Source organism: Malus sylvestris, chromosome 7, assembly GCF_916048215.2.
Source record: "Malus sylvestris chromosome 7, drMalSylv7.2, whole genome shotgun sequence".
Taxonomy (NCBI): domain Eukaryota; kingdom Viridiplantae; phylum Streptophyta; class Magnoliopsida; order Rosales; family Rosaceae; genus Malus; species Malus sylvestris.
In genome coordinates this window covers 7952728-7965196 of record NC_062266.1, presented here as the reverse complement: position 1 = coordinate 7965196, position 12469 = coordinate 7952728, and the positions used below count along the sequence as shown (strand labels likewise).

Genomic DNA, 12469 nt, shown 5'->3' with positions numbered 1-12469 from the left:
CGAAGAGACAAAGAGAATGGTACCTCGCACGATGTCTAACTCGTCATGATTTGGCCGGAAAACGCCTCGAAAGCCGTCGGACTCGCCGGAAACTGAGTAAGATTCAAATGAGTATAACTTCTTCAATACTCAACAAAATTGGTTGAAACAAAAAGGAAAGTTGTAGTACTCAGCGAGGCGAATAGATTGATACTTCATACGCCGGCTAACTCGCCATAGTTTGACCGGAAATTGCCTTGAAAGTGGTGGTGCTCGCCAAAAAATTTGGAAAAGCTTTCCCGAGCTATTTTCTGTGATTCAAACGTATACATAACTTAAAACAAGCTTCAATCTAACCCTAAAACACATCCCAAGGGTTTTTAGAAGCTTACCAACGTTGAAAAATCCAGAAACTCATCGGGGAAGACGATGAACAGTACCGACCGAATGGAAGAGAGGGGTTTGGGGTATCCTTTCTTCGATTCTAAGCTCACTGGGGTGTTAATGGAGATGTTGATGTTTTTGTGGTGATGTTTGTTGGTAAGAAAATCCTTTGGAGGGGCTGAGATAGAGAGAGCCGAGAGAGTGTAAGGGAGAGTGAGGGAGAAGAGAGAAAGAGAGACTTTTCAGAAGAAAGAAGAAAGAAAAAAAAATAAAAGAAAGGGAAAGGGAACGGGGGACAAAATAGGGGGTGGGCCCTTTGGGCACACCATTTAAGACCCAAAAACAATTTTAAAAACAAGATAATCTCAAACTTAGTGAAAATATAATTTAAATTAGGGGTGGGTGTAACAATCAACAATAAGGTTCAGAAGTGAAGCAGTGGAAATATGTGTTGAGACGAACACATATCGTTGGAAAATAACAGATGTGATGCCTATGATTTCTAGTAAGATGGTGATACAATCTGCTGACCTTCTGTACTAAAACCTTCAACCAACTCTTACTAAAAGACCGCTTAAACCTCACGCCCACGTGCTCTCGAACCAAAGGATCCTGGTGAGAGGTAGTAGAAAGCTGCGTTGAGACGAACACATCACATCATTGAAAAAGTCTACCAAAGTAAGATATATAATGAGTGGTGTCCATTCAATTCAGCGTGAAGATAGTGATGCAATCTGCTAATCATCTGTACCCCAATCTTCACCGGTTTCTTACCAAAAGACGACTCAAACTTCACACCCACGAGGAACTCTTTCTGGTAAGTCTGGTAAGCTTGTGAAAAGGTTATGCTCTTATCGTTCCTGTCCGAATCGACACGAATTGGGTGCACACTTTCGCGGAAACGATCAATCGTGAATTTCTCACTGATTGAGCGAGAAACCATGTCGAGAAGGCTGAAAGAACACTCAAGAAATTGAGGGTCAAAACAAGTCCATTAAATCCAAAGTACAAGACTCGATCATGCTGTGGTGCCATTCCAGAGTGCACCAACAAACCTGCTAGAACTGTTTCGACATCAACATACTCACAACAAAAAAGTCCTTCTTCTTTCTACCAACTTTGACCCTATTTTACTAGAGATCTGCAACTAAGCAAAAATGGAGAGGTGGATTGAGCATTACAACAACTCCCAAGAGATACTGCTTATTAGGAAAGGTGAATCTCGTTTTCTACTTGCTTGGCTCGAGCTTTTGGGTCTACTACTAACATGGTAGCCGTTTCTCTTGAATCCCAAGGTACAATTTTAAAATGGGTTCTTTGTTGACAAAATTTTGGAGTAGTTAGTCACATTTGGAAGAACCGAGGAGGATGGTGTACTTGGTGCTAGATGGAATCATTACGACGACAATTCTTATTTTGTTCGGTTTGAGTATGGCACTTTTGCGACATGGTACAAGGGTTTCTACATGCAACACTAGTTGGCCGGGGAGTATTGTGAACTAGTATTCGGATGATCGAATTTACGACGTGTGAAATTATGCACCCTCAGGAAATTACTGCTTGCTTATCGAGACAACAATGTGTTGTAAGTATTGCGAGCTGCAGACCGTTGTATCGATAACTTATTTGTTGAGTTCGTTAAGCAAGTGGGCAGGAAGATCCGTCTTTAGCAGTTGTGCGGAATTGTTATTCTTGGGACTCTAACCAAAGATTCATGTTCTTGAATTGCGTGACGTTTCGTATGCGTAGGCGAGACCCACTCTCATTTTTCAGTTTTGGTTTTCAGTATAAGTATTTTAACTTCATTTACTTTAGTTATTTGTTTTTGACATTACAAATGTTTTGGGGGAAGTATTTTCCGTTTTCAGTTTTAAGTTCAGCACGAGTTTTCGACCTATATGTTAGTACATATCTATTTTTGACGCTATAGTATTTTGTGTACTTATTTTTGACCTTACGTCAATATATGTTTTTGACTTTATATCTTATTAAAGTATGTTTTCTACTTTTACACTGATGGGGAAGAAAGTAAGAGCTTGGATGCATGATAGAGGATTTTGTAACCCACTCGCGACGGTGTGACATATTCTCTTTGATGCATCCACTCTGACTTAATTTCTCTTTATACATATATTCTTCTTACTATTTTCGAGTATTTCAGTTTAGTAAGTGATTTTAAATTTTGGGGACGAAATTCTTTTAAGGGGGGTAGATTGTTACACCCACCCCTAATTTAAATTGTATTTTCACTAAGTTTGAGATTATCTTGCTTTTAAAATTGTTTTTGGATCTTAAATGATGTGCCCAAAGGGCCCACCCCCTGTTTTGTCCCCCGTTCCCTTTCCCTTTCTTTTATTTTTTTTCTTTCTTCTTTCTTTTGAAAAGTCTCTCTTTCTCTCTCCTCCCTCACTCTCCCTTACACTCTCTCGGCTCTCTCTATCTCAGCCCCTCCAAGGGATTTTCTTACCAACAAACATCACCACAACAAAATCAACATCTCCATTAGCACCCTAGTGAGCTTAGAATCGAAGAAAGGACACCCCAAACCCCTCTTTTCCATTCGGCTGATACTGTTTATCGTCTTCCTCGATGAGTTTCTGGATTTTTCAACGTTGGTAAGCTTCTAAAAACCCTTGGGATGTGTTTTAGGGTTAGATCGAAGCTTGTTTTAAGTTGTGTGTACATTTGAATCACAGAAAATAGCTTGGGAAAGCTTTTCCAAATTTTCCGGCAAGCACCGCCACTTTCCAGGCAATTTCCTACCAAACTACCATGATTTGGCTCATGTACAAGGTATCAATCTCTTCGTCTCACTGAGTACTACAACTTTCCTTTTTGTTTCAACTAATTTCGTTGAGTATTGAAGAAGTTATACTCATTTGAATCTTACCCAGTTTCCAACGAGTCCGACGGCTTTCGAGGCGTTTTCTAGCCAAACCATGGTGAGTTAGACATCGTGCAAGGTACCATTCTCTTCGTCTCTTCTAGGGATACAATTTCTATTTTTGAATCACTCGCTTTTGTTGAGTTTTGATAAAGTTATGGCCGTTTAAAGTTGGTGTAGTTTTCCGGCCGAATCCGGCCTTCTCCTTCCTTTGAATTCTGCAACCCAAAAATCCCAAGGCCTTTGGGCCTTTCCTGCCAAGCCCAACCCAAAACCCATTTCAGTTTTTATTATGTATTTTTTATTAATTGTTTTAAGTTAAAGGCCTTTGGGCCAAATTAGCTAAAGCCCTAAGCCTTTTTATCTAAAAACCCAAACCCCTTAGCCCTTAGCCTAAACCCATTAACCCATTAACCCATTCTTCTAGAACTTAACCTTAACTGGTCCAAACCCTTTTTGGGGAATATTTCGTTAGGAAATATTCCGTCAGGGAATATTCAAGGAATATTCTATTGACGTTTACGAAGTTTAAACGAGACCCTTCTTAGAGTAATTCGACGTTTTGAATTCGTTTCCAATGTCCGTTTTCCCAATTCAATTGCTATTATATAGTTTTATTAATTAAGCCATTTATGTGCTTAGGGGCAATTATAGTGGCGTTTTTGTCTTCCCTAGTTGCATGGCTCTTCGGCCGAAGTACTGTGAGTGGACCCCTTCTAAAAATGCATGTTTTAATAGTAGAAGTGCATACATGAAAGGCATGATTTAATGATTACGTTTTATGAAACGCTTTGAAATAACATGCTTATTAAGGCTAGTTTGAATTATTACTATTTTTCCTATAACCCATGTTCTTATAGAATATCCGATGGATGATGATATGATATTTAGAACATGTTTCGAACACATCTTTATAGTATAGATGATGTTGACTTTATACTATGAAGTTGCTTTTCAATATATATATGTTCAGTGGTTTTGCACTTACCTAGTGGTCTTTTCTGCTACGGGACGTAGGGATAGATTCCGGTCCATCATGGGCGACGGTTTGGTGTTGGCATATGGCCTGGAGTGTGTTTCCTCTGACTATTTAGCACAAGGATGGGGAGCTGGCATAGGGCCTGAAGTGTATTTTTCTCTAACTGTCTGCTTAGAGACGGGGAGCCGGCATAGGCCTGGGGGTTATCGGACAATTCACTAGTGATTATTATATATATAAGTTATGATTTGAGACATTGCACGACATGCTAGGTTTCAGAAAACCTATGTTTATCATTGTATATGTGTTTTCATAAAACCTGGGGGTTAGTACGTTGATAACTGTTTTACTATATACATATATATCAACTTGGTCCACTCATGTTTATTTTGCGCCTCATTCAGGACTTAGAATTAAGGTATACAATCCCGGCATCCAGGCACTTCTGCTTCGGCATCTTCGAGTCCTCTCAGTGTAGGACCCACTCCTTTGTTCATCTAATTTTATATTATTTCCTTTAGTGTTCTAGTTAGTTGTATGCTCTGAACACGTTCATTAAATGCTTATTCTTTATTCTTTTATATTTATAAGTCTTACTTATCCTTTATTTTCAGCAATTGCACTCAATAAATCGTTTTCGTCACCCTCGGGTGTCGGCTAGCACGTGTCTTTCTTGGTATTCGGGGAATATCGGGATCGGGGTGTGTCACTGGCCCTCGGTTGGAGATAGTTTTCGGGCTATTTTCTGCCCTCTGGACCATTCGGTTGGAGATGGCCTTAATACTACGGTCTAGTGGTATGCCTCTTCACTTGTAAGTGAGAAATCTTACATTTGATTCTCGGCAAAGATAAATTTGAACCACATTATTGATAACCCATTGTGAGACTTAGCCCACTCCATCACCCCTTAGTATAGATAATATCGTTTGTCCCAAAAAAAAAATGTTCAACTATAGAATCAATATCCAACGGTTCAAATTAAAAAAAAAAGAAAAACAAAAGAAAAGAACAAAAATGGTTACAAGCTGTGTTCTTCCATTTATGTAGTGACATTAGAACGGTCTAGAATTGATTCACCTATTACACGACTCGCATCAGCAACATGAAAATGAACTGTGGCTATCGTTACCAGTCCCAGCCAAAGTTCTCTTCCTCAGAGAGGAGTTGGATCCGCAAAGGTCAACCAAGAAAGCAGCGGAAAATGCCAATTCATGCGGGTTTCTTAACTTTGATTGTAAGATTTTGGGGCATTTCTTTAAAGATAGACGTGAAAACACACGATCTCATTCCGACCTCGATATGTGGAATCGTCTTGCGCCATATGTACTGAGATTGTTCGGGAGACATCGTCCAAGCCCGGTATGGCATAGGAATAGAAGAGTCTTTTTGTAAAAACTGTATTTTAATGAAAAATAACACTACCATGTTAGGTTTGGAGTGCGGTCATTATTATCTACCCGGGGCGCAAGGAAATCCCGGGAAAGCAGAAGGCCGACTGGTCGTGTAACTTAACCAGTAATGGCCCGGTTCTTGTCCTCTATTCGATCGAGCATGCATTTAAGCCTTTCTTTTCTGATCGTGCTTAAGAAACGGTGCTGCTCCGTATTAGGTAGGGCTAAGTAGAGCTAAGTTTGTTTTGCTAAAGACGGCCATGTTAGTTACGTGGAGGCTATCCCTGCTTCAATCAGCGTCAAAAATGAAAATTCTTTTTGATCAACTAGGTTTATTTCCTGGTTGCCTTACTCATTTAGGGCTTAGTCTGAAGCGAGCCCCTTTCAGAGAAAGTCATTGCGAGCTAGCCTCCCTGTATAGGTTTCCAAACCTGCGCACCCCTAAACTACAACAAGCTTTAAAGCCCCTACTTATTTTATTTATTTTATGCGATATTTTGAAGTCCTTTCTACAAAACAAACCTTTCTATAATATAAGGGAAGCTCGAAGAGCTTTCTTCGCATGCTTGAGCGCATTTTTCCCCTTATTGGTACAAGAGGTTGTGGATACACTTCTTGATAATGGAATCCGTAGACAACCAATGAGGGACGATCATAATAAGGTTTACAAGTCGTTTTCAGATGTAATTGAAGGAAAAAAGGGAAGATTTCATGAGACTCTGCTTGGCAAACGGGTCGATTATTCGGGGCATTCTGTGATTGTCGTAGGTCCCTTTGCCCATTCTCCCCTATTCAATTCCCAATGAACAACATGATCTTGACCTATCATTTGTTCAATTTGGTCGATCTGATACTTATGTAACTCTTTTATCTTTATGTTCCCACTGATACCTAATCGATAAAGAACTTGAATGGCTTTTTTAGGTCCAAAGAATTTGTAGATTTGTTCCGCCCAAAATGGGAATGGGCTAGGGTTATAAACTTATAATCTATAATCATGGAATCCCTTACCAGTTATCTTGACGTCTTGTATGATTGCAAGGTTGTTCGGAAATTCCTTTGCAACTTCCTGGATGTTCATACTTTGTTCTGTAGCTCCTTGCTCTAGTTGAGTTACTTTGTCCCTTCCTCACGCTGGAGAGGTATAGCTATAGCCAGGTGTTCCTCTGGTTATTCCTTTTTAGTAGAATGAATTGTTTTCTTTGTGTCGACCTTGCTACAGAGAAAGTCTTAGCAAAAAGACTCTCTTTTACTTTTGGTGAAGTATATTAAAGGTCGTCCGATAGGAACAGTTGACAATTGAATCCAATTTTTCCCATTATTTTTGTATCCGTACTAGTGTGAAAAGAAGGCTCGACTCCAAGTTGTTCAAGAATAGTGGCGTTGAATTTCTCGACCATTTGCCTTAGGATTAGTTAGTTCTATTTCTCGATGAGGGGCAAGACAAGGCAAGGGAAGAGTTATAACTCAACGGTAGAGTGTCACCTTGACATATAAACTCCCTTCATACTCAAGGCTTCTATGACTTGCCTCTCTTTGCTAGTGATTTGTAACTTTTGTTGGTAGATTGTGATTGTGATGACACTACTTGGGAAGTGCCACCAGTGCATCCTTGCACTTGTTGAAAACTAAATGATGATAACTTACAATTAGTCACCTTATAAAATCCAATTGATATTCTTTTTATCACAATTTACACAAATTATTGTTGAAAAAAAAAGATAAAGAATAAAGCCAAATTTCATAGAAGAAAGAGAGATTACTATTGAGCCAATAAAAGATATTGATATGGAGCAGCATCATCTTGAAAGATATTAATATTTAAAATTATAGAAAGAAAAAAATTCCCGCGTTAGTGGGTGGTTTCACGTCTTTAATTTATTTCTTTTTTTTTTAAAATAATTTTTTAAAAATATGTAAATTAATTATTTAAATAAAAAAATTTAAAAAAGGTCAATTTCCACACGCGTATGCGTGTGGCAAGAGGCTAGTTCTATATAAATTTAAAAGATTTAAGTTTTATTTATTTATTTTATAATATACTATAGGTAAAGAGAGGGATTAAAAAACTATCAAGCACACTAAAATTAAAAATATCAAGTAATTTAAAAATATCAAACAAATTGAAAAAATTATAATAATTAATTTACAAGTGCGAAAATATGTGAAGAAAATATGCAAACGCTCGTGATGCATCCTCTACGTTCTGAGGATTGCACATCGTTGTTTGAATGTTTAAAACCATACAAACCCTCATGAATAATATTTTTTCAAGGATTTCAAAATAAATAAAATTCGTAATTATTGATGTACAAGTTTGAAAAATGTGAAAGCATATAAAAATGCTCATGGTTGGATCCTCTACGCTTAGACGATGATTACATGGTTGTTTAGATTTTTGAAACTCTCCAAATCTCATGAATAGTATATTTTATTTGAGTGCTAAATTTAATAATAATTATTGACACACCCCGACCCGAATCAGGCATGTTGGCCGTCACGTGAGGATGATGTAGCCATGTGCATAATGCGGAAGCAATAATGATAATAGAGAATACGAATAATTAAAAACGAATTCATAAGAGTACTAGCTAAGGTAAGTGCTAGAAAATGTGTGAATACACAATCAGAGCATAACCTAAGTTCAGTCCAGAAAACAAGCACTAATTAAACGACACCCAAAGATGCCTTACATTTGTGATAGTCTGTCAGAACCTCTAGTTAATTCTCGTGAGCCACCAATGAACAAGCTTATCTAAAACTTGGAGGGGCGCAAAACAGAAAGTGTGAGTAGGCAAAAACAAAGCTTTTCAAAACCATTTCATTATCAAATGCTCTAATCACTCGCCGTAAAACATGTATAATTTATCCAGAAATGGAATATAATATATAAATATATATATATATATATATATATATATATATACATATATTTCAATTCATGCTTCACATATCCATTTTCATAAGTATGCCATGTCAAAATATAAAATAGAATAAGTAACTCAGGTGATAATAAATTCATGAAAAAATAACATATTAGCCGGAACCCCTGCAGAGGTCTATACGGCTGAATTCATAGCTCATTAGTCAATCTAACCTGAGTGATTGCAAGTGACCTATACAACACTACACTGCACATGAGTCGGAACCACTGTAATGGTTTGTACGACATGACTGGGTGTAATATAACTATGCTCCTTACTACTTTCTCATTATAACTATGAGATAAATCGCTAGTCACCTACGAGTCGGAACCACATATAATGGTCTGTACGACAAGACTGTGCACCTAAATTGGATCTAATGTGAGCATATGGTGTGGGAGGTGACATTATATACATGCCTATGCCATATCTTTGGCTAACTCACTAACACCGAGGTGTAGGTTTATAAGCTCTATGTTTCTCAATTAATCACAACCGTTATTCACATTCATAATTCATAACTCACCTGGGGCGAGCGTCCACATCACCACAATTATATATATATATATATATATATATATATATATATATATATATATATATATGTAAACATCATATGCATATAATGTAAAACATTTGGCATGACAATTTAAGTCATAACTCATTTAAATGCATTTTCTGGGAAAGATACCAAGCATATACATATATATTTAAAACCAAAATCCCACTCACTGGTATGTCGAAGGGTCGTAGCCCCCGAGTCGACCTTGACTGCGCTCGTCCTCGGGATAAGTCTCCCCTATATGCGAAACAACTATAAAAATGTTAATTTAAAGCACATAACCAATACTGGCTAATAACTTCTTCTATATTGCTCAAATGGGGTGTGTAAATATACCAACGTGACCTACACAACTCCATGAACATGCCCAAAATTTTAAAATAATTTTTGGGAGCCCTCACGCGCCGGCAAGGGCACGGCCCTATGCGCCCCCAAACCTTAACTGAGGCCTAACGGCCGTTAGGAATAGTCCGTTAAATGTAAGGAATATTTCGTTAAAATTAACTAACGCCGTTAGTCACCGTTAGTGAAGGATAATTTTGTGAAAACATGTTCATTTAAGCAACATATATAAGCATGCAATTAACAATTAAAGACGGAATCATGTTTGCATGCACTTAAAAACAAAACATTAACCATGAAATTCAAAGCCTAGTAGATTGGTGAACCAAAACTCCACTCAAAACAAAGTGAGTTGCAATTGTACCTTTGTAGATTCCTCTTTGCATAAGCAAAGGCTAATCACCCAAAGAGAGGGCCTTCATTCCTTGCATATTAAATCTATGGATTTGGATGGAAGAATAGGATTCTCCAAGTTCCCAAAATAGAGAACCTCTAAGTATCTTCACCAAGGTTAGATTGGAGAAGAAATGAGTGACCTTGGAGTAGTGGGATTGCTAGATGCACCCTCCAAGGGGCCGGCCTCTTTAGAGAGAAATGGAGAGAAATGTTCTCACCAATTTCCTCTAATGAAACCCTTAATGAATTTTGGCTATAAAGTCATATTTATACCTTTATTCATTTGAGTGGCAAACTTGTAAATAAGTCCAAGTTCACTACCCTTAACAATATGGCCGGCCTTAGGGTGTATTTGGGTTGTTTGGGCCTTTGTGAATATTTAGTCATTAAGTTGTCATACAACTTAAGTCAATGGGCTTGACGTTCGAAGCCCATTGGGCCTTAAGGTCCAAAACTATCCCGAGGTCTTTAACGAACTTATTCGTTTGATTAATTAACATATTAATTAATCATTGCCATAAATAATTAAACCATTTAATTATTCTTACTCATCTCCATTGTTTCTTCAATCTCCACCTTACACGGTGTACGATCCATTAGGTTCCTTTTAGCGAGGCAGTGGACTCTTTCAAATCGATTGTGAATCGAAACTTACTTTCAATTCTCCCTTTAGTGATTATACACGTTTAGGGCTTCCACAAACCAAGAGTGACACATAGCAGCATATCATGGTTACCCAAGCTAATCAGAAGAGGTAGAGAACCTATTCAGTTTAGGATTACAAATGCAATACGGTCTTTCTCTAATACAATACTCTTGACCACATTGTTTGGTTTGATAGTTTATTTATTCATGTCTACTATCCAATGTGATTCGTGTGCTTATATGATTACCTTGAATGTGATTTGGAACGCATTCCTAAATCTCATTCATACTCTGGCCAGAGATTCTAAATCATATCATAGAGTATTCTCCCTCAAACAGTTTGAAGGTTAGAGATCCCTTGTTGCGCATTCACTTGCCTCCATGGCTAAGTGGCTTAACCTCAACGATGCCGTGGACACTCCAATGGAATGACGTTTGACATAATCAAAGATCAAGACTTAACCACAAGACAACGACGATGCCTCAGGTCAAAGGACTACTTTGCATTATCCCAACCATGAGTTCTCATGTGACATGAATATGAGAACTCTTCGTTGATCGTGTTCAGTGAACTCATTCTCTATTGAGCACCTACGTACTTGTCTTGATGTCACACACACCAATGACTCGAGACTAGTCACTCTCCCTGAGAGAAGACACAACACGTACCGATCTTAACGGACTGTCAATGCCTAATTGACAATCCTATGATCAGGAACATTTAGGATGTGTCTACGAAAGAATGGTCTCATGAATCTAACTTCATTAGATAGCATTCTCCCAATCACATATTCCTTGGACTTTATCGTTTAAGCATATAACATTTATATGAGACGGCTCAAACAATAATCTTTGCCCTTTCTATTAAACTAGATTAGTTTAACATGTGAAATGTCCGTAAAGTATCATCATATGATTGGTTTTAGGGCACATTTTCAACAGTTAGGAATATTCCGTCATCTTCTACCTTCGAACTCCGACGACCGTTGTAGTCGCCGGAAACTGGAAAATCTAAAAATCCTTCAAACTTTTTCATTTTTGCACCAAAATTCAGGAAACTTATACTGAATTGAAGCTTACAATGAGCTGAACACATTCTTACCAATTTCAAGCTCAAAAAATCACGGGATCTCATCGGAGAATGTACGATAATTCCGGCCAACTTTCAAACTCGCCAAACTCGACGTCTAATTTGCTTGGTTTTTCTTCTCCGAGCTTCGTAAGAACGTCCTAAAGCTTCCTATGAGCTTAAAATCGCCTGAAACATCCATAATTACGACCACATGAACAATACTCAAATCGGGGTGATGGTTTCTCAGGTTTTTGAGGGTTCCACGATCTAAAAATGGCATATATGAACTCAAATACTTGCAAGGAGTTTGAATCTTACCTTCTTGACGTCGATCCTTGCTTGAAATGTGAGTTTGGTGTTCGTCCGTACGTTTTGTGTGGAAATGGCAGGAAGGCCGAGAGAAGGAGAGAGAGGGAGAGAGAGAGAGAGTGCACGAGGTGTTTTTGTGTGTGTGTGTGTGTCTTCACTTGGTCATCAACCAAAACAAACAAAAGTTTAACTTTTAACTGAGTCCAAAACTTAGGAACTCAACATATTGGTCTACATCCCAAAAGCATGTCACACACATCACAATCTCAACGTCCAAGGATAAAACCGTCATTTCACACCGTCGAAACTAAATATTTCAGGACGGGCTGTGACAATTATTGTAGGATTGTGGAAAATGTAAAAAAAAAAAAAAAAAAAAACACAATCACTCGTGATGACAAGCTTTACAACTTTTGTGAAGGGATCAACTCCGAAATCCAACACCATAATCCATAAACCTCATATTTAAATTTAATCGTTAATTGTTGTTTACACTTTATTCTACTAACTGAATTTCATTTTTTAGATTTTCATTATTTATTGATTTAAAGTATAATTTCTTTAATGGGTAACGGGTCGGTCATATTACTTGATAATATTAA

General features: G+C 37.8%; 1 long non-coding RNA gene across 1 annotated transcript; it reads left to right on the top strand.

The window, feature by feature from the left end:
• Window positions 1–2565: 2565 nt before the first annotated feature.
• On the top strand, window positions 2566–3953 carry LOC126630574 (uncharacterized). Its single transcript, XR_007626041.1, has 3 exons — window positions 2566–2978; window positions 3060–3156; window positions 3258–3953. It is a non-coding gene; the product is annotated as an uncharacterized LOC126630574 (long non-coding RNA).
• Window positions 3954–12469: the final 8516 nt, after the last annotated feature.